Source organism: Oxyura jamaicensis, chromosome 3 (assembly GCF_011077185.1).
Source record: "Oxyura jamaicensis isolate SHBP4307 breed ruddy duck chromosome 3, BPBGC_Ojam_1.0, whole genome shotgun sequence".
NCBI lineage: Eukaryota > Metazoa > Chordata > Aves > Anseriformes > Anatidae > Oxyura > Oxyura jamaicensis.
In genome coordinates this window covers 6,971,826-6,995,182 of record NC_048895.1, presented here as the reverse complement: position 1 = coordinate 6,995,182, position 23,357 = coordinate 6,971,826, and the positions used below count along the sequence as shown (strand labels likewise).

At 43.1% G+C, this 23,357-nt stretch overlaps 1 long non-coding RNA gene across 1 annotated transcript; it reads right to left on the bottom strand.

Annotated features, from left to right (window-relative positions):
- Positions 1 to 16,249: 16,249 nt before the first annotated feature.
- On the bottom strand, positions 16,250 to 22,388 carry LOC118164773. Its single transcript, XR_004749665.1, has 3 exons — positions 22,155 to 22,388; positions 21,207 to 21,359; positions 16,250 to 16,312 (listed from the first exon to the last, which is right to left on the bottom strand). It is a non-coding gene; the product is annotated as an uncharacterized LOC118164773 (long non-coding RNA).
- Positions 22,389 to 23,357: the final 969 nt, after the last annotated feature.

Sequence of the window (23,357 nt, the reverse complement as noted above, 5' to 3'; positions counted from 1 at the left end):
CATACAGATTTAGCATCTCCTCATCAGTCTGCCCATCCTGCTGCAAGGAAAGGAGCACTGTGACACTCACGAGGCAGGTCTTGAGGTGCTGGTTTGCCTGTGGTGAGGAAACAGGTGTGAACTCCATGCTGTGGTGTGGTTATTACACTGGCTTTGCTTTCTTGGGTGTTTGAGGCAAGTGCTCTGCTAGGGAATTAATCTTGTTATGGTGAGTCACTAGAAATATAGTAATTTTAATGGGTGTTTTACTGTCAACAGTTCCACATCTGTTGAGCGCTAAATTGGAAACCAAGAAGAGAACATATTTCAGTTTTATATCAACAGCCCCGTGAAGTACTAAATGCAATGCACACTGTGCCCCACTGCTCCCTGGGTCTCCTTGTGCTCTCTTCCAGTTATCTGTCTGGGGGGCCTGAGGGGCTGGCATTTAAAGGACTCCAAAATATGTTAGTGCCAGAGACTTCCTGGGCTAGGCACAGACCTTTCCTCTCTTCACCCCTCTTTGGGACCCATCTTCACGTGCAGCCACTGCCTCTAAGTTCATAGCCCAGACTCAGCTCTTCCAACACATCCAAATTCATGGACACATCACCACCACTCTTCACACAGCTCCCTGCTTCGTTGCTGTTAATGACACATAATAAAACGAATCACAAACTTATTCAAAAACCCAAGTCTCTTAATCTGATTGTTTCCTTAGGCTAAAAGTATGTTCTGACAAGTTTTGGGAGCTCAGAGCCTACCAGAAGAACCAGTTACTGTTGTTGCCAGGATGAAGACACCTGTACCACCTTTCTGGTCAAAAGAGGACAAGGCAAGCTGTCCACTGGTTGCCAGTCTGATTTGGCTCGGGTAATGAGCCCCTCTTTCATCAGTTTGCCTTTATGAGTGGTTGTCTCTCTCCTCCCCGTGACCACACAGAAACCAAAAGACATCAAAAAGCACAGGGGAATGTTTAGTGGCTGGTAACTGGAGAGGCTTCAACAGAAACCTTAGAGACAATAAAAATAAAAAAAAATAAAAAGGAAAAGGACTTCTTTGCTCCTGGTCATGTCTTCAGAGATGACATTTTTTTTGCCTGCAAGCATGACACAGGACTCAACACCAGTTTGCTCCCACTCATGACTCCTCATCAGCTTTGTAAAAGCCCTGAGGAGAGTTTCTAGGCAGCCAGCAGCAAGATTTGATGGGGCTTTATGCAGGCACAACTGAAAGAGGAGAAAAGCTTATCTCATTAGATGAGAATTCGGTGTTTTAGACAGAGGCAGGCTGTCAGTGCCAAGAGCTGCGTGCGCTGGCAAAGCGAGAAACAGAAGCACAAAAAAATGCTTCATAATTTGTGCGTCAGCAGTGCTGGAGACTTGGGGGAGCAGGAGGGAAAAGAAAAACACTTTTCCTTAAAGGGAATAACCTGCACACTCGTGAATGCTCCTTTTTGACACCCCCTGCTACCTGCCAGCCTTGCTTCATTAAGGAGCTTGCCCTTGCTTGAATGGCTCACAGGAGACTAAGCACTGGCCAAGATACAACAACCTTCACAGGAATACGTTTTGAGGCAAGATGATGCCTTTTTGTTCATTGCATCACGAGGCTTAGCTTGTTGGTTCCTTGCCCTCCACTGGAGTGGCACAGCAGGCTTTGGAAGAGGACTAAGCTTAGTAGAAAGTTCTTCTTTCCCCTCTCAGCTGGAAGTAGCTCATTTTATTCTTTCAGACAAGAAGACTTACAGGTTTCCAGTTAAAGGAACAGAGACTGGATAGTAAAGTGGTGTTTGGATCTGTCCCAGTGCACTTACTGAATGTAAACCTTTTTGACTGGTCAGAAGGGAGATCCAGGTGTGCTAAGTTTAACATGAAGGCTGCACCTCGAGGTGAATCCATGGCTCCCACAGCACAAGCCCTGAGCACAAGGGTCACAGCAAGAGCTGCTGCTGGAGACATTTAGCAACTAAATAAGAAAAGGAAGGCACGTACTTCGTTTGTAAGCCCTGCACACTCCCTCACATCAGGGCCTGCTCCCCAGCTGTACCTTGGGAGCTATGAGCTTAGGTCATTGCGGAGGAAGGGGACAGATATAGCAATTCAGTCTCTCCTTCAGGCTGCCCCAGGCAGCTAATACAGACGCCGATTACAAGAAACAGAGGTACATATGTCCCAAGAGGTGCTCATCTTTGATGGCCCAGGTCAGCTAGAGATAGACACCACAAATATCTTCCCCTTCTGACATAAGTGGGTCACGCTAACAGCTCTGCTGTCAGCTGGGCAGGGAAATCAGGCAGAGGAGGTCAAATAGCTCACCCTGCAAGTGTCTGCATGAACACAGAATTTCTGTCCTCTAAGCACTCCCACCAGGTTCAGCACAACTTTTCACATAGAAAAGAGGGCAGCTCTCTAACCTGCTGCCTGTCTCAGAGCATTTGGGGATTGAGGCAAACAGAGATCTCTGTCCCCACCTGAGCCACCCCCTAGACACCAACATCACCGTCACCATCCTTTTCAGTCTTGCAGCTTTCTGTCAGAGCTGAGTCCCTCCAGTTCTAACACCCAGGTTACACATATCTTCAGAACAACCTCTCCACTTATCTCAGGCCCCAGACACTCTCTAACACTCTCTAACTCTCTGATCTCCTAAACCATCAGCCCTACTGCCACAGAAGGAACAGTTTTAGAAGAAAAGAGAAAAAACTTACCCTTTGCTGTGAGGATTGATGCTCCCTGCCTCAGGGAGAATTGGATTTTGCTGGCCAGATGCACAGAGGATGAAAAAACACCCCTGCTACCCTTCTCTACCAGACAGGCTCTGCACTCAGGACAACAAATGCAGGGCAGCAGCCTGCAAGGAGCCACCATGAATCTCCTGGGGGAGCTTGCTCCCTCCAACATCCATGACCTATCAGGCTCTGCCAGGAAGGCAGCATGCTCTTCCCTCCCAGCAAAACCCTACAAATACCCCAGCTCCTCACCTGGGGTCACTTTAGCCTCCTGATGAGGCAGATTGTGCAGCTCTGGGGCCATCTCCAGCTCTCCCCAGCCTTTGGCCAGCTGTTGGGGGGGTTGGGGTCCCCTCCTCATCAGTGGGTGGGAGCAGACACTCATGCAGCCTTGAAAGGTCACCGTGCTGATAAGCCATCCTTGCTGAAACCATCGAGTGACCTCCCTGAGGACACTTCCACCTGTGCTACCCCTTCAAGACGAGTGGAGGCACGGGGGGGCCTCCAGAGCTGAGCCTCCGAAAGGCTTTTTGAAATGTACTAAAAATTAAACTTGTACCCTGTCTGTAGCTGATGAAAAGTACTCCCTGGGTCAAGCTGCTGAAGTTTCTGAAGCCATGGAGATAGCAGAAGAGCCCCGTCAAAGTGCCATTCACTGCTTTTATCTGTTTGGGACAGGGACAAAGCTATAGAGGAAGTGCTATCTACAAATGGCTGTATTTGGAAACAAATGCATATGTTACCGCACTAAATTAACTCAGCTAAAGAGATGGAAATTAGATCATTTAAAAGCAGAAAGCTCTCCCATACTGTTTCAGCAGCATCATCTTTTTTATATAGCCAGGCAAGAGGCTCATTCTGGGGGAAAACAAACACATCTTTTATGATTATGGCCATTCAAAGCTGTTTCTTACACTCTAAATTGTCTAACATGAAGGATCAATGGTGTCCTCAGATGATGATTTAATTAAAAACTCCTCCTTTCTTCAATTTGAGATCTGCAAAAATGCTCTGAATGGCTGATGGATGACTTGCCATTACCTTGCCATCTTTCTTTTTAATATTTTTTTCCCCAGGATTTTAATTGCTGCCATTTGAGCATTATTGATTAACTGTAATTGCTCCTTTTCCCATAGTTATCTCCAGCTATGTGGCCTGTGCAAGGGATTAAAGTGGAATGCTTCAGAACTGCAATGTTTTTTCTTGTCTGTTAACGAAAATGCAGATAGCTTGAGTACGTGTGCTTGTGTGTACATCTCTTATGTCTGGACCCTTCATAGGCTTGAACTTGAAAGTGGATCAGTCTGTAATTTTTTTTCCCTTAAAGAAAGCACACCAAAAAGCACCAAAAACTCCTTTTATAGTCCAGTTTCTATTCAAGAGAAACTCGAACAATGAAATACTTACAGCACAGGAAACTCCTGAGTTCACAGAGGAATAAACACTCCCCTTGCCTTCAGGAGTCCCCAGGGTGGATGCTTTTCCTTTGCCTTGCCTTCACTCCAGCAGTCCTGTGGCTTTTCTGGATTACAAATGGTCAACTTGTCTTCCCGTGCCTGTTGCTTTGTGTTTCTGGTGCATTTAAGAGTTCACATGTTTCAAAATGTGCTGTTACGCAGGCAGTGTCAACTGCAACGGGACAAAGCCACTCCTCGCTGCAAGTTTAAGGCTTTGTGTTACTTTTAGTCTGAGGATCATGATCTCAGCCTACAGTATTGTTGGGAGGCAGCAAATGATGGTGGGTCTGACAAGTCTGGTGCACCTAAGTACAGAGATAAACCAAAAAACCACAAACCCTGCATCATTAATACCAGACCAGTTGTTTTAGGAGAATGATCATCAGTTAAGTGGGAGTTCATTACCAGAATCTCTCTGTCTAGAAATAAGTTTCAGATACTGAGCAGCTGCCCAAAAGACCTAAATATCAAAAGTTAGTGGTATAGAAAAATAGTGGTATAAATTTGATAAATTCTTCCCTTTAATGTTTTTGCCCATGGATGCCTGTGCTCTGGTGCTGCCCTACATCACGGCAGGGAAACCAGCACCATACCCAGCTCTGCTCTAGCCCAGCCACCGCCAACAGCTACTGCTGTGCTATGGGAAATCCTGCTCAGCCACACCCCATGAGAGCATCCTGAAGCCCAGGAGAACTGGAGACAAAACATCTCAGTGGTCAGAGGATGCAGGAGCTTCAGCAGAACCCCCGTACCCCGTGATGGGCTCACCGGCCCAGCAAAACTTTCCATGGTATGACCGAGCAGGCAGACTTGCAAAGGACACTGCTGGAAACAGAAATTAAAGTGCAGCAGTTGGCAGGGAGGCATATGAAGGGAATTATGGATTTCTGATCTGGTTTGAGAAGACAGCTCAGGTAGGCGGCTAATTGGGAGCCTAGGGAAACAGCTTCCCGAGGTGCATGCAGCAAGCAGCTCAGGTAGAGGGGAGCTACAGGTTTTCTGCATGAACAAGCTGATTGAGTATGGTATTGATGATAAATGCATTTTGTCACTAAATTATATAAAAATAAATACAGCAGAGAATAAGAAAATCAAAGTTTTGTCAAGCCTTTTGTGACTTTTTTACTTGTCTAGGGATTTTTTTTTCCCATTATGCAGGGAAAGACAGCACAGTTGGGAATGCTTTCACTTAAATGCTGCTAGGGTGAAGCAGCTCCATGTCCTATGTCTTGTTCAAATTAAATACTGACAGCTATTTAGTAAAAATGATGGTCAGGACATCCACTTCCAGTTTTTTTGAATATGCACGAAAACAACTTTTACAGTTTTGTATTTTAAGAAAAGGTGTTTCTTCTGTATAAAAAACATAGTTTCATCATTAAATTACTGGGGTGACCTTCGCTATTGAATCTCTGCTCTTCAGAGAACAGCAGGGGCTCTTTAGGCACATGCTGGGAACTTACTCAGCCTTCATCTTTCAGTTCTTTAGTCTCACAAAGTAACACCAACCCCAAAAGAAGGAAATATATATATACATACATAAATATATAACATGAAAATAAACAAGAGGTTCTCTGGGTACAGAAGACAACCTAAAGAGTTGGACCATCCAGTGGCACATGGACATCCAATGATGTGAGCCATGAACACATTTATGGACTTGGGCGACTTAAAAAATTAAGAGGGGGGAGATCTCACTTCTTTTGACAATAAAACAACATTTGGAAAGTTGTAGCAGAGCAAAACTTGGCATAGAAATTGAGGGGTGAAGAATTATTTGGAAGGAAGCACTAAAGGATTTCAGAGACTAATTCCATCTTGAAGGTTTACCATATAAATTATTTCTGGAAAAGAGGAAGCTTCTTGCATTGCTTTGGCAAGGCCCATTTTTTCTTGTTGTCATCAAAACATGTTTCAATGGTTTTTGTTTGTTTGTTTGTTTTTTAAATGTGATTTGATGAGATTAGCAGTAGAAATTTCTCAAAAGCATTTTATATATCTTAATAGAAGAACATTTCCATTAAATTCAAAATACTGGCCTAAACTCTTCTCTTTTGTAAGGCAATTGTGATTTTACTTTTGGCTTTAGTCAGACAGGAATTGGGCTGATGGTGAAGTGCCTAGGCAGAGCACAGGCATATTATGAGCATACATTTATGGACAGTAGAGAAGAGAAAATTCACTCTTAAAACTGCCATTAGGGACCAGAGCTGATCCCACAAGCAGGGACAGGAAGGGGCTTGTTCACATTATCCCAATGTGCCCCAATTAGGGGCCAAGAGTGATGCAGAGTACTTATACTGGAAAGCTGACTATATCAGACAGGCTTCTCTGTCTGATGTATGTATTTAGATGGTGTGAATACTCATCTGAGAGTGAAACCTGTCCCTGGTGTAACACAGTTAAGGCAAGGGCACGCATTTGACCGTGAGAATAAGCAATTTTCACTGCTACCTGAAATAATTCTCCGAACTCCTTGTTCAATTGTTTCCCCAATATCGTGGAATAAAAGCTTCTTTTTGTGAAGGGAGAGCAGGCGGGCGGCCGCCGCTAGGTGGGATGACAGCCTTGCGGGCTGTGTGGCCGGGAGATAACCGCAGCACACCGCCATGCAGCCTTTGGCCAGCGTCGCTTGGAAGGGATCGGCAAGTAAACCACCACGCTATGTATTAAACCTGCCACAGCCGTGGTCACGGAGCAGATTTAGGAAACGACAAAATCTCTTTAAATATTCATAAATGCTCTCTGTAATTGCTCTGCTCACATTCAAGTGTTTTTATAACTTGACTATTGCATGGTTCCATAATTGAACTTACCACGTTTGCGAACGACCTAACAGGGTTGTTTCAGAGCGCTGGCAGAAGCTGTAATGCTGTAGTAAAGCAAATGGGAAAAAATGTTGAAATCAAAGGGTCTGAATTAATTTGCATCAGAAGGAATTTGACCTGAAGATTTCTGTGCTGTGATTTATGACATAAGAAAAAAAGTGATAGTTCCAGTTTAATATTTACAAGACATCTTTCATGCATCTTTTAATGGCATTGTTTATAAAAAATGCATTAACAGTTCTGTTTTGCTTCAGGCAGGGTGATCCTTTACAGGATAGGCAGCTTGATTTGGATCTTAATGATGACAATACTCCACCTGCATTCATAAATTAATGCATCTGGTAGATGAGCTCCTGGGGAACATGCAAGAATGGGAGCTTGGCCTTTGCACATCAATATTCTTGAGGAGAAAGCTCTTACTATATTTTACAGTTCCAAGCAGCTCTGAAAGCTCCCAAACAGCAGTTGACTTCTCTTCTGCTCTAAGTAGGAACAAAGGAAAAAAAAAAAAAAAAGAGAGAGAGACTTATAAATCCCCATCACCACCCACAGAAATTTGTGTATAGGTATGGCTTTTGTCTCTCTAGTTTCTCCATATGGTATTGTTGCATTTCTGGTGTTTTTGTTTGTTTTCATATGGGTTTTCATATGTTTGTTTTCTCTTAAAAGAAGGCAGGGATTTAGGCATCCCAAACCCACCTCCATCCCAAATGATCAGTCACCATGTCTCTCCCAGAAGCCAGTATGGCACTACAAACACTGCTTACATTTACAAGTTTCTCTAAAAAGTCCCTCCCAATACAGGGAGACTTGGACATGACAGAAAGTGATTTCCACAGGTTAACAATTTAGGAATAATTTGAGCATGTGTATGTAATACGTACATATATGTATATACTCTATTTCCAATATGGTGAAGATGCACATTTCACAGGAGGGAGAAGGATGAAAACACCTCCTATATGAGTTAAGGACCAGAAATTGGTAATCCTTAAGAAAACGCATAACTGAAATATTAACAAATACCAGGCAATTCTCAAGCAAGAGTGGCAATAACAAAACTAGAAGTCACCCAAAGTTTTGTTCCATAAAAGCAGTCTGATGATGTAGGGTTTCTTAAGAGGTTAGGCTGCTGTAAATAGACCAATCTTAACCTAAATAAATTAGTGAGGGAAAATATTTTTGTGTGTCATAGCAGAGATTTCTCTTCCAATAAGAGCCTCACTTGCCTGTGAAACCATAATAAAGAAGATTATGGAGCAACATGGAAAGAATGGTCTAGATGATCAAATTTACCTTCCAGTCTGTGGAAGAAAGAATTTGATTTTGTAGCATTTTCAAAATATTTTAACATTAGAAAACTAAATCAGAATGATTATGATATATAAAGTAATAAAGATGAGAGACACACACTACTGATCCTGAATTGCCAGTGTCTTAGCTAGAAATATTAAGAGTTTTCAGCCTAAACAGCCATGACAAGCAAAAGTGCAACAAGAAGGAGTCATCATAAGAATTCGGAAGCTGCTACCAGTCCTGGCTGCCAAAATTTCTTGCTTTTAACAATTAGGCATTGTAAGGCAGTTTGCACTATGGAAAGTACCAACTCTGTATCCCTTATGCCATAAGTCGGGCTCTGCTAAAAATAGCAATCAGCAAGGAAAATAGATGAATCTTTTTTATTTTATGGTGTTGTTTTTACGAATAGGGCATAACTGTACATACACACCACGGCATGGATTAGAAAGTCCTTTGTCCCCATAAATTTCTAGCAGAGTCTGGCTCCAGACTCACGTGGGCTTACAAATAATACAAATAATAAAAGCTGCAGTTGTTGCTGAGCAATGGGCACGACTCATCCTCTCCGTGCCTTTCCCAGTGTCTCCTCCTCAGGACTTCTGTTCCTCCATCTATGGTGCACCTCATTTTCTTAACAAGCACTCAAGGTGCTCAGGACAAAAGCTCAGGATTTCTTTTGTCTCAGGAAATCTAACCACAAGTGCGGCAGTAGGACCCCTTGACAGGCTGAGAAGTCACTTATCCCAGTTCTTGGAGGAGGTCAGTTCCTGCTGTGCAGCCTCAGCCCTCAATTTTGGCACTGTGCTTCCACTGCAAGGGCATCTGTTCCTCTGCAGTCACCGAAAGAGATGTCAGTCATGCAGCCAAAGGACAGAAGAGAACTATGGTGATGAGAGCCCTCTAGAGTGACATGGTTTCATGCTGTTTCTTTAATTTTTTATCTGGCAAGTGAAATATATTTCACCAGAAGGTGGGAAAGGACTTGGAACAAAATTGATCTTGGCTGAGCAAACATTTGACAATGTTCTGTGGGAAACAACCATCTGTCTTGGGAGATATCAACTCCAGGAGATATTGATGGCACTAAAAATATCTGCCTTAATCCACAGTCCCAAAGCATTTAGTTCTCAGGCATAGAAAGCCTCAATTCTTCAGGAGTAAACCTTTGTATTTATTTTTATTTTTGGAGTGCTGACTTCCCAGGTGAGCAGTGAAAGGCTTCGGTTTGTTCAAGATGCAGCCATGCATGTTTTGGCACCTGGGCTGAGTGGAAACTATAGAGGAGCTGTAGAGAGATAATTAATATGGATTAAATGGGAAAAAGGGCTTTGTGCTCTGCTTCACAAGTACAGACCGTACACAGAGATGGATGTCTCTATCTCAGAAGAGCTTCCTGGAGTAGGTTGGCAGGTTGGATTCATCTGAGATGCATGAGAGGAAAGGGGGAAAAATCTTTGAAAGAAACTTTAAAAATACAACATGAATTCAAAATAGATCTTTATTTCTCAGTGACAGAGGTTAATGTATATTTGGAAACCGAGAAGCAGCCCCCCTCCCCCAAATCATTAAGATTTAGGCCATTGCACCTTCCATGTGTGGATAAAATCGAGAATGTCAGAAGTTTTTCTAGGGAGATAGAAAGATGGGGAAGCTTAAATTCCCTGCTAGATGTTCTGTGCTAAAGTTGGCAGATCCACTTCCCTACCTGTGATTAGTTGGCCTCCTGCCTTCCAGGCAGGTACCCTTCTGCGGGCTTTGGAAATAAGTTGTAAATAGTTTTTACCACTAACTGGAACCTTGCTATGAGTTCCTCTTCAGAAAAGGTAGTCTCTTGGCAATCAGAGGGATATCAGGGACCAGAGAACTACTGGCAAAAGCCTTAACCTGTTGAGCCTTACCTGCTCCTTGGTCTAACCTCCACATCTTCCCCCAAACAGTTTCAGAAGTAGTCACAAGATACCTCCCTGGGAACAATCTACATTTGCCTCTTTTGAGCCCTGCCCCACCACTCTTCCACTTGCTGTCATGATCATTAGATTTACTCTCATTTTCCTGTTGTTTTCCCTTTTCAGACAGAGCTTTTGTTTGTTTGAGATTGCTTTATGGTTGTTGCCCAGGAGAGCCAATAACAAGAGCCATGCAATTGTGCTGAGAGTGAGCATAAATGATGCTTCCTGGGGCTGTCCTCCAAGAAACCCCAGAGCTGGATGCACTTTCTGCATTTAATCTCTGCTAAAGACAACTTCTTTTCCATTGCCAGAGTGAAAATTCCATGGTAGCCCATGCTGCTTACCTTGCAGGAGTACATCTAACAAAGCCAAATGTCCCTGATCAAAATGCAGGGACATGAAAAAGGGCAGGCTTATCAGAGAGTAACTTTTCAGCATGGTGAAGGTGGCTAATATAAGCTAGGTTGACAAATAATAACAATAATAATAATATTGAAATTATATACAAATAAGTCACATTATATACAAATTAGTCACATGGTCTGAACTTTTGGGTAGACCTGTGCGGTGTCAAGAGTTGGACTTGATGATCCTTAAGGGTCCCTTCCAACTCAGGATATTCTATGATTCTATGATTCTATAATAATAATACTAACAAATGTTAAAGGTCTATAGCCAAGCCTTCCTCAAAAGCTGACTCAGGTGATATAAAAGAATAAGAAATAAAATTAAAAACAATAAGATACTGAAGCACTGGATAAAAGAAATGCAGTGACTAGTTCATCCAGGTAATCTCAGGTGGATAAAGTAAAGGGGGTGTCCTAGCAGCATAGGGTGCTTCACGGGACAAATTTTACAGAACAGGAAAATTTTTATTCTCACAGAATCACAGAATAGTCTAGGTTGGAAGAGACCTCCAAGATCACCGAGTCCAACCTCTGACCTAACACTAACAAGTCCTCCACTAAACCATATCCCTAAGCTCTACATCTAAACGTCTTTTAAAGACCTCCAGAGATGGTGACTGCAGTAGTTGAGGAAAAAAATGCTTTCAGAACAATACTTTGTAGTCCTGGAGTAGTACATACTATATGTGTTGGGAGGTGAAGGGCAAAGAGGTTTATTGGACACCTGTAGCAGACCAGAGCATTTAGGGGAGCCACAAAGATACTGGATTAGAGTTAAAAAAAAAAAAAAAAAAAAAAAAAAAAGTCAAAATACCTGAAAGAGAAGGGCAAGCAGAAGAAGGGATTTCTGCCCACACATACAGGGAGAGAAGGAGCCAAGACAGAAGGCTGATAAGATGCATACTACTTTAATGATTTTTTTTTTTTTTTTTTAAGTTGGGTTCGTTTGCATGACAGCTCTGAAATAGGATAAAGTACAGAGAAGGGCAATGCTGCATAATGCGAACGAGAACAGGGAACTGTTCAGCTTTTTCATTTAAATGCATGAAAATCTTTGCAAGGTCTGTGTGTGCATGCGTGGGGGAGGGCAGGAATTAAAATTAAAAAAAAAAAAAAAAAGAAAAAAAGTGCTGAAGTAAATGGTGACTCTGGTGAGAGAGCAGGCTCAATCAGAAGGCTCAGAAGCACTGCCGAAATTACAGACTGTGCTAGCAGCCCCAGTCTGCGTTTCAGGAAGCTGAGCAGGGCATTGGTTCAATAAATACATCAGCAACACAGAATTTAACACCACAAAGCCCTCAGCCCTCGGTAGCACTTAAGAAACATACCTCTGTGGTCACAGGGACCTGTCTGTCAAGACAGGATGGGTGTCACTGCCATGGTGTGGATCTGCCCAGCCACTGGGAGCTCCTGAATGCAGGAAAGTGGGTGTGCACAGAGCTGGATGTGCCAAAACGCCCCTGCAAGAGTCATTATGCAGACCATGTTGATCTCTGCTTTCCTGATGTGGCCTTACATGGACAGAAGAGACAGACTGAGGCCATGAGATATCCGTGGAGGGACAGGCTCCCCGAAGCTAAGGGACTTGCAGGTTTGGCAGTGGGAGCAAAGAGCATGTGCTGTGCTCCCTGCTTGGCAGTGGCACAGGATCTCGGCCTATCACATACTGCCAGGCACGGCTGCCACCCGCTTCTGTGGCCTTCCTCGAGCAGGGGCCATATACATGCTAGGGCAGCCTTTGAGGGTGATGAGCAAGAAGGAAATGCTTGAGAGGCACAGAATTGCTGCTCAAGGCAGAGGACATGGGTGCTGCCTTACCAATGGGAGGCCTCACTGGCTTTGCATTGTCCTCCCAGACGTCCAAACCCAGGCAGGCACAGCACCCTTTTAGCATCCAAGGGAAGATCGTGCCTCACACGTTACAGGCTGGCCTGAAACCTAAGGAAATAGAAACTGGGCCATGATGAATAACAACCGAAAACTCCAGACCAAGCCTCTTACCCTCAGACCTCCAAAACCCAAACCCTGAGGAGGCCAATTAATGTAAAAATAAAATGCATATGGTCAATAATAATACAGGCATTTCAGCTGTCCTGTGCAAGTCAAAGGATTTCTGCCACATCAAATATCTGTGCACTCTGTGTTCAATAATGATTTATTTATGTGTGGCTACCATGTACCCTGAAACACATAGCTTTCTAATTAACTCATAGCCACCTGGAATAGTAATTAGCACAATCTGGAGCAAATCCGTAAGACTGGCCATGGGCTGTACGTGCTTGTATCACTGAAAATAGTCAGCCTGGGTGAGTTTAACCAATCAATGAGAAAATAAGTGTTTCAAGTTGCATGCCACGAGGCTACCCGATGCTAATTACAGGTATGAAAATCAGGCTCTAGTTGTACAAGGAGGTGTGGGCTTCAGGTCCCTTCAAATCTGCTCAGCAGCAATGCAAGGATATGGCTTTCAATATTGAATCAAAGTGTTGAAGCCAGAGAAAGTGCTGGAAGTTTTTACCCAATGGAAGCATTACTGCCCTGTGCTGGCCCTCAAGGCAAACTTCTCCTGGACTTCGTGATGGAGAACTGCAGATCTGCATGGGACCATCACACAACAACCAGGGCAAATAGTTAAACTGGGGCAGAAGACTTCATACGTGGTGTGCATGTGCAAGAAGGCAATTAAGTTGATACAAAGCTTTCTGCTACTCCAGCTGCTTTGTTTGAGGCTCCTAGTGTTTTGACACTTAACACCTTGCTATTATGCTACCACAAAGCCTTATAATGCCTGAGCATTGCTTATGCAACTCCATGCTCTGAGTTTGCTGCTGATCGGTAAATTTAGTCCTGCTGGAAATGTGGAGGCAGTCTATGAAGGCTGAACTGTTTTCCTATCAGTGTTTAAGTTCCTTCGTGCCTACTGAAGGGCTTTGCCTAAAATCAGTGACAGCCTACCCCCTCCCATGCCTATTCGTCATAAATGTGTGAAAACAGAACCCAGCATAGTTAGTAATTATCTCTTCATTATGCCAATGTGCTTCTGAAAGCATAATCATGATCAAAAGACACATGTGATTCTCCTCTTACCATTTTGTTTGCAAGTTGCAGCTTTTTTTTCTTCTGTTAATAAGTATTTTTTTTTTGAAAAAAAAAAAAAAAAAAAAAAAAAGGAAAGGAAAGAAAAAGAAACAAAAAGAGCTTTTGAAGCCTGTGTCTGTCCTCGCATTAGTGACAAAATCCCCCTTGACCTGAGGACTCAGACTCTGCAGAAGTGAATTGCAGCAGAAATAACAGGCACATGACAATGCTGTCGAGAAGGGCACTTCTGAAGTACCTAAAACTCCAGGAGACTCTGAAAGATAATTTGGTGCCCACTGCAGGTGGTTCCAAATTTGCACTTCATCAAGGATGAATTTTGATTGAAATTAGTTAACCAGCAATTTCCTTTCTCATTGACTTTTAACCATTTCTTGTTTCCAGTGCAGTCTCGGAAGCTCTTCGATACACACACAAATGTTTTGGAGAGGCAGCAGGAGTCAGTCCAAAGTTTAAGTAAATTCAAGCTCAGCATATGTCCTTCAGCTAGAAATTGTAATGCATCCCTGGAGACACCTAGCTGACCCCGAGCTGGAAGGCAGAAAACAAGAGGGCACATTTCCTGCTCCCTACAGAGGATACCGACAAGAGCCGCTCTTGATTCACGGTTAACATCCAATGTAAAAAAAACACCCTTCTTACTGATCTTATGCTAGGTCTGATATCTAATTTACCTGTGCCTGCGTAGCCTTTATATTTGTTCCTCTTCTCCCTGTCTTTTAGGACTCCCTGCCTGTGCTGTTTTCCTCCTCCTTTCGCTGCCTATCCAGAAGTGTTCCCGTTCTTCCTCACAGTTGTTCTGGCAGTTGTCTGTCCTATCATCCCCAGCTATGCAGCCATTACGTGATTTTTGAGAAATAAATACAACTTTAAAAGTTTATCCTGAAAAGACACTTGCTCTGGATATTGCACAGAAGGTTCAGGAATCTAGGAGTGCCCAGTTTAGGAACTGCTTTACATTATATACTGCTTTTTGTCAGAACTGATCAGAAAATGCCACTCTGAGATAGTTATTCCATAACCAGTGTGTACTGGCAGATCTTGAAAGAACAAATGGTGCTCATAATTTGTGTCCAGCTTGCTTAGTAAGGCAGCACTGGATTTAAGAGTAGGCCCCAATTAACTTGTGCATTATGTCATTTTACAAGGCAGCAATGCCAGTGGCTGACTGTCACAGTTGAGGGACAGAGCCATGACTTCTGTGTGAAGAAGTTGCCAGTGGAGGTGAGAACATCCCTTTGCCAATGGCTGGAGGACCAGCGTGGAGCAAAGGTCAACAGTCACAGTAGCTTAACACAGACTTTATTAAAGCTCTTCATTCCTCTGGCAAATTGATTTGACTTTTGGAACAATTAAACTATTTGTGCTTCCATCCAGTCTGCTTGGTATAAAATTCCAATGTAAAACGAATCTCATCTGAAAGAGCAGCATTAGTAATGGATAGTGCAGCTCTTTGTAATGAGATACTCTTATCTGCTTTGATGAGTTAATAGTGAGCAACCACAATAGTTAACAATGCAGACAACACACAGCTACTGCCATCTGAGCCAGCAGAAGGAGATGGGGTTTACAAAGCAGAGTTGAAGTTTCAGGCTCCAGAAAACTGGTCATCCCCTTCCTTCCATCCATCCTTCCATCCATTAAGGAGGAACCTAATGAAAACCAGCCACACTACTGCACATGCATTTTCCCCAGAAGGGTGGATGTGAAAGCAAACAAAACAAGGCAGATGTTAGCCCTGGTGCTGAGCGTGCTGCTGGAAGATGCCTACAGCAATGAGAGCTCAGAAGCCTGTAGCGCAGAAGCCAAATACTTCACGATGAGCTTTTCATGGCACACTGTTTTGAAATACTTCAAGGTGATGTGGCACGGAAATAATTTAGGCAAGACTAGATTTTCCAAAGCAAGACAGCATGATAAAACATTACCCTTCATGATATACAGCTGAAATTACACTACCTGAAAAGGCAATCTCTCATCTGAAACACTGAGTATCAAAATCATTTGATTTTTTTTTTTTTTTTTTTCCCCATCAGAACGTGGAAAAGATGAAGCACATTAAAGCAAAATTTCTTCAGATTGAAATACTGGCTGTCTTGCAAGTACAGAACGCTGGAAATCACAAGTTGTCTTCATTTTTCCAATCATTTTGAGTTAACTAAGTAACTACCTAAGCTTGTTTGTAAACTGCAGTGACAGCCTCGTGGTTAAACTCTCAGATGTATTTAAAAGATATCCTAAGTGACTAAAGAAGGAAAAATAACAACATTAAAAAAAAAAAAAGCTCACAGTTTGTTGCATTATATCATCATTTAACTGTAGGATGTTGGAGTTTGCTTTATCAGGATTTGACAGCATCTACTTGACTAAGCAGTAGCTCAAACACACAAAAAATAAAATGTAATAAAAACACCAAAAATGTCATGCCTGCGAGCTTCAAAGTGGCACAAGGCTCAACGAATTTAACACTTTTTTATTGCAAAAGGAACTGCTTACCCATTGATTCATCTTCTGTTCAGCCAGGATCGTGCTGTCAGTACTGCTCAGAGTACTAGAGCATTTCTCTCTGCACAGTTTTTGTTTGTTTGTTTTTTAAAAAAAAAGATGTAATAAAAAAAATGTCAAGGCCTCTGCTTAAGGCTGCAGAGGTACCTCGTGGTCTTTGGAGGAGAGCTCATTAAAAATGCATCATGCCAGAGTGAGAGCAATAGCCTGCCTGCACAGAAAAGGTTTGCAGATGTGGGGGGGAGTTGAACACAAGGAGAAATGCAGTGCTAAGGGGAACAGTGATGGAAGCAGCTCAGTGCTTCCTGGCTGGTGGCAGTGATTCAAACACACTGCCACAACCAATGTATGGCTCATCCTTCATCCCACATGGGGCCTTTTTTTTTTTTTTTTCCCAAGGAGAGGAATATCTGGGAGGCAGGCAGTGGCTTCTGGTGCCTTTTGCAGCGCCCTAGCAGAGAAATAGAAAAGTATCTCCCCAGCAAACACAGGAACGCAGCTATCCTGAGGTGGGAATGTCCTGAAACCCTGCTGGGTACACGACTGCAGCAGGTGTCTCTAGGGGCTTGCAGAGCTTTCCTGAAAGTAGCCCCATCTACTGACATAGGCTGGGGTAAATTGATCCCAAAGCAGAAAGACCATGCAACTCCCAAATCTCGCCCGTTACTGCAATCTTCCTACATCACGCTGTCATTCCACAACAAACTTCAGTGCCACCAGGCAGTGATTTTAGAACAGAACAAAAAACTACCAAGCCAACAACAAAAACACAAAACAAAGAAATAAGGTGCCAAAGACCAAGACATTTAGAAACAACAAGATCCTCAAATTATTAAAATTTGCTCATTTACGCATCTTCTCCTCTTGGCACCCACTGGGTTTGCATCTTTTCAGGCAAAGGTTTTTTTTTTTTTTTTTTTTTTTTTTTTTTTCCTCCTTTCTCTTTCTTTTACCGAGGAAAGTGTGGCTCCTTTCCAAGTCATATATCACACGAGATATTCTGGACATCAGCAGTCAGGCATTTTACAGTAGCATTCAGGTTCCTTCTTTGTGCTAAACTTAGGAAGTCAGGGACTCGAGCATCATATAATTTTACGTGAGCTCAGTGGGTGTAGGATTTTACAAAAAGAAATAAAGGGAGCAGGGATAAGCAGTCAAAATTACCGGAGGCTGTTTTTCTCATGGGCAAATATTAATTCTACAGAGAAGGAGTACTTTTAATAAAATGTTTTTTCCTTTTAAGCAAAGACATTTCTACAAGATTTTCAGGTATACCAAGTATACCTGACAGAATAGCTGAGTCTTCCTTCCTTGCCCCTGTCCCCTTGAAGGAATTATTTTTATTTTGTTGTTGTTGTCACATCTGTGAGGATGTTTGTGTTGTTTCTTTCCGTATATTTCAGGTAGCCCAGCAGCACGTGTACTATAGCATACTAATACACAGATGACAGGAAGGCTGATGTTTCCACCTATTTTGGGGGCTATATGGGCACATATCACTATATCATTCAGTAGGAATGTCTCCTTAATGTAGGAGATGCTAAAATAAGCTTTTTGTACCTGTTCTCCACTTTAGATTCCAAACATACTTCAAGCAGTAAGTTGGCACAGTAAGGACAGATATGTCTGCAGGTGTGTAAAAATACACACATCAGCCTCAGTCCTGAATGCATGAACATAGCTGACAGACTGAGCAGCTCAGTGGGATGGAGAGGATTAACACATCAGGAGCAAAACGCAGCAAAACAGCATTATTTCCCCTACTTCTACCCATGCTGCTGTCCCGAGTACTGCGTGTATTGCACCAAGTGTCACACGCTGTCATGTTTGACATACTAGCTGATAATTTAGATAAAGACCAACAGGCCCAAGTACAGGCAGGAGCATTATCAGCCCTAACTCCAAGGATGACAGGTTGTTACCACAATTTCCTAAGAGGCTGCAGCTGCGAACTCTTTTTCTTTTGCTGCTTTCACCCCCTACTCCGCAACCTTCAGAAACCAGAGTTTAAGTCTCTTTTAAGTTGATGTGCTACAAAGAAACAGAAAGAAAGCCTCAGGGGGAAGATATTGGCTCTAGCTATTTGATCCAGCTTTTCACATTGCTATTCTGTGCCCAGTTCTGAGAAAAAGAAATCCCTTTATCCTACGATTCCCTACCTAATCAAAACTAGTCTATTTTATCCAAATAGCCAAGCCACGCTGCTTAACTCCTGCATTGATTTTAGCCCCTGGAGAGTCAGATCTGAGAGATCTTCCTTGAAGGACTAGTCAGAAATGAGAGCAATTTTGCTGCTGCTGCCATGAAGCCATGCCTTTGTCCCAGAATATTAATTTTCCCATCGAGAAAACAACCAGCGTGATGAGGGACCATGAGACCACAGGCAGCAGCCTCCCCTCTGCCTCAAACTTTCACCAGGGCCATGTGTTTTGCCTGCACAGGGAAAGCATCAAGGGAGGGCCTCAGAGCTGCTGCCGGAGTGGGGAAGTGTGGCTCTTACTGGGGCAGGTGTAACATTAGTGGCCTGGATGGGACACCAGGCAGTGGATGGACACTGTTCCCCACATGTCACGTGAACAAAAAGTCTTAAACATATCGAGGTTCTGCCACCTCTGTGGGGCAGATATCACCAAAGGTGGAAAGGAGAAGAGGGAGGGACATCAGAAGGCAAAACAGTATTAAAGAGGAAAGCAGCTTTTCACAAAACAACGCAGGGGGCTCCAGCACAACCCAACATCCCCTTATTACCTCAGTTTTCCTGGAAATCTGCAGCAGGAGCATGGAGGTATGGGGATCTGTCATATTTCCCAACTTCCCTTTAAAATACGACCTATCGGGTAGGCAGGAAATACCAGAACACCCTGCATCTCTTCCAGGGACACAGCTCCATTACACAGAGAAAACAATTATTAAATCAGTAGGTAAAACAAAAGCTACAGATTATTTTTCTTTTACAGGTGACAATGCCACAGCAGAGTCTTGCAGTTAGGGAAACTGATTTTGGAATACAAATGAAAAGCACTTTCTGCAGATATCTTACAAGTAATAAGCAGTGGAATACACAGTCCCTTTGGCTCCCAAAGTCACGCAGATGAAATGAAGCCATCACTACATGGTTAGGTCCACAGCAGCAGCACAGGAAAAAAAAAAAAAAAAAAGAAAAAAAAAGAAAAAAAAAAGGCTGAATTCAAAATAATTGTGACTACAAGATGAAGCTGTTCCCGTCAGTCTGAAATTTTGAAGATTCACTGTACAAATGAATTACAGTACCTGCATTTTGTTTCCTTATTTTCTAAACTGACTCCCCTTGCAACATTCCCTCGCATGCTGCTCCATCTTTGCCAAAAAAATCCTGTACGCTGCAGAAAAGTTATCCAGCCTCCTTTGACCCACCACAAGCTCTAAGGCTATTCTTAACCTCATTCCTGCAATCTCAGACAGCTGTAACATCGAGTATAGCTGGATCAACTCTCCAAGCACTGGTCCAGCTAAAGCCAATGTGCACTTCTAAGAGCAAACTCTCATCAGACCACTGGTCTCCGTGAATTCCAGATTAAGGTCGGGCTGATACCTTATCCTAGGCCCTGTCTTCACTCTTACAACTCCCCAAACCTGTAAAATAAAACGTATCATTGCCAATTCTCAGCGCAGTGAAAAAGGCTCTCCACTAAGCAGGGCTTACCTGCTTCTGCTCTCCTCTCCATCTCTGCTTAAATCCTACCCTGACCTTTGCTGTAATGCTTTAAGGATAACTGCAATGTGCTCACACAGGCAACTGTCTAACTCCTTCTGAACACTGCCTTACACCGTCTTATCTTTATGTGCTGACAACAAATAAAGCAGAAATAATGGCTTTTTTTTTGTTTTCTTTTTTGTAGCAGAGCATCCCAGAAGACCTTGCGTAAGGGCTGTTGCCCATGCTGCTCAAGGAGATGCTGAGGCATTGCCATCCTCTTTTGCTGGTACTCATGCTTTAGAAAAGGCAAGCAGGACCCTGAGATTTTCTCTAAACAGGGATGCAAAGATAAATTCACTGCTTCAAGAAACAGAAGTGGTGCTGCAAAAAGCCATCAATTACTGAATTATGATTTGCTTTGGAGATTTGCTGGCCAAACCTTTCATAAAGGCATTGATACTTATTTTGTTGTTGTTGTTGTTGTTTTTTGGTGGTTTTTGTTGTTGTTTTGGTTGTTTTTGGTTTAATACTGGACAGTACTGGTTTGTGCTGTCTGTCTCCCGTTCTTTCACCTGAAAGTTTATTTAGAGGAATCATCATCTTTTTACATTGCAGCAGCTGTTACTGCTGCAGCCTGTGTGGTGACTCCAGCAGCCCGCAGACACCTAGGAGAGGAAGGTGTGTTTTCTCAGCATGAGCAAATCACTCCAATATCTTGTTGTCAGCCAGCCTAAGGCAGGATGGTACACTTAGGATCCACCAGCATAGGCAGGGGTTGCTCTCAGCCCACCCCATGCACCAACGGATCAGGAAGCAGCAGATCTGGGAGCAGCAGCCTCTGTGACTTTTACAACAGAAACATTATTTAAGTGAAAGAAACAAGAAGAGGCCAGCCAAATGGTGGGGGATCCCTTGCCTTCCTCCAGTCTCACTCAGCATAAGGAACCAAAGTCACTGGATGCAAATTCTGCAGAGAGCCCCAGCAAGCATCTGGCAGCTGTTCAAGTCTGGATCACCCCAGTCTCAGAGCAGCTCATATGCACTCACTTTCAGTTGTTTTCAGCAGTGGTAACAATATCTTCCTCAAACACCAGGCTAAAAATATCTTTTAACATCCACCCACCAGCACCTGTATTCATTTCCTTCTCAGTAAAATCTTTATTTTTTTCCTTAAACAAAAGCGGATGCATGGACAAAAGAAAGAGAAAACAACGGGGGAAACCAAAGCATTACGGATGTGGATTACAAAGGAATCTTAGTTAATGAGCCCACAGCATACCTTATTTTCAGTCTGGCATCTTATTGTGCAGCAGTCTTCTTTCTGTAAAACACATTTCTGAAGTTCACCCTACACACCAACATGCCTCTGCTGGAAGGTGCTTTGTACCTGAGAAGCCGAGCGCCCACTGGGGTTGCTGTGAAAACAAGCTTTCTGTTGGACAGGAAAATAAACTGCCGTAAGGATACTGAGCAAATACTCAGGGAAGTAACAACACTAGAGTACATGTCTTCGAACACCATGGCAAATTTTTGAAATCCTCACCCTCTAAAGCATTTCTGTGGGTTTGAGTGGGTTGTGGTCCCCCACCCCAATGCAGCTTGGTATCTGTTCAAGATTTGGGGTGGGGGGAAGAACACTTCAAAAGGACTACTAGCAATGCATCTCACATGGTGTACGACATGCACACAGTGACACAGAAATTAGGATGAAAATAAATATCAATGAGACCCAGTCAATTAAATCCAGTGAAAGGCAGCTGCTAGCTGCATGAAATTCATCGTTAAAGGGAGCTGCTTTCAATTTCCAGACAGGTAGCAGTGAAGAGACCCTCCTGCTTCTCTCATCTGCAGCTTCTTCTCATCAAACACAGGGTTACTGGAAAGGTCAAGAGACTCAGCACCGCATGGCTGCTGCTGTGCTTACCATCTATCCCATGGCCTAGAGGCACCAAAATCAAACCTGAATTTTAGAGCATCCAGCTGGGGGAACGGGATCAAGTGAAGAGACCGATGGGTAGCAGATAGAAGAAAGCCTGGGAACAGATGAGAGACTCTGTGCAGCTCCATCAGAAAGTCCGAGGGGCTGAGCAGACTAAAGCAAAGAGTGCTATCCCACTAGGGGGCTGTTTAGTGGCTTTCGGGATCAAAACCAAGCAGAATTTTGTCCTGTATACTTTTAATTAAACTTTTTTTACCATTGCCAAAATACCTCCATTGATTTCATTACCTTGTTCCTGGCTGTCAGAAGTCAATGCTGGCTGATTTGTCTTTTCAAAGTCCATGTCTCACCGTTACAGCACACATCTTATTCTGTACAATCCCGGCCTGCCCGTGGGCTGACAGCAAGGGCAAGCTCTCCTGACCTCCATGAACCGACAGACATATTCTCACTGAAGCTGCATGAAGACTTCTTGTTTTCCTGCTGGCCGTTAGCTTTCACTATAGAACAAATGATTCCTCATCTTCTTAAAAAACAAACATTAAAACAAAACAAACAGAAACCAGGTGCATTTCCGATACTGTTCTCATAAACGTTAACCATCAAAGCAGGAAAGAATTTAATAAACCAAAATTTCACCACCTTGTTACCTTATTACAGCTGTGGCTCAGCACCATAGCCACTAAAGTATTTATCACTGTTACATAATTTTCAGGCTGCTTCTCCCAATTTCATAGATGACAAAACAGAAAACCAAATAGATTACATAGCTGCACACCAAAGGTTTCACAGGAAGCCTGCCATTGATTTAGACATCAAATATCATCCATGTGTATATATGTATGTTCATATATTTACAGGCTTTCCCTTAATCTAGATTTTCATATTTAAAGTGAAGCCATGCGAATGAAACACCTCCTTGTGTCACTTTCTATAGGCAACTTCAGTATAAGTGGAAAAGTTATACTTCTTCACAGCCACACCTGTGCAATCCCCACTAGGGTTAAAAACAGATCAAGAATTTCCTCGCATCCTTGACCATCACCTAGTAGAATTAATTCAAAAGCCTCCTCACAGGCATCAGGGGAAAGCGTGCTCATCTTTCCATTCACAGACTTTTTCACTATTTCCCTTGCAACATTTGCTCTGAGCACACAGGACAGCTACAAATCAATGCTCCATTTATTACCTATTTCTGGGATCAAAAATGCCAAATTTAGACCTGTCACATTTCAGAAAGAGTGTATGCACACAGTCTAGACAGTCTGTGTATATCTGAAGGGAATATACAGCCATGCCCAGACTTGAAGAGCTAGCAGAAAGCATGACTGCAACCCCAGACCAGATGTGCTAGGCACAGCTTCCAGCTTTGTTCCTCCAACTGGCTGACCCCCTTCTGATTGCATTCACACAGGGGTTTATTTGGGGAATGGGGACTGCTTTGTGGAAGAGGGAACACAGCTGTAAAGGGCCAGGATGCCCTGAATTGTA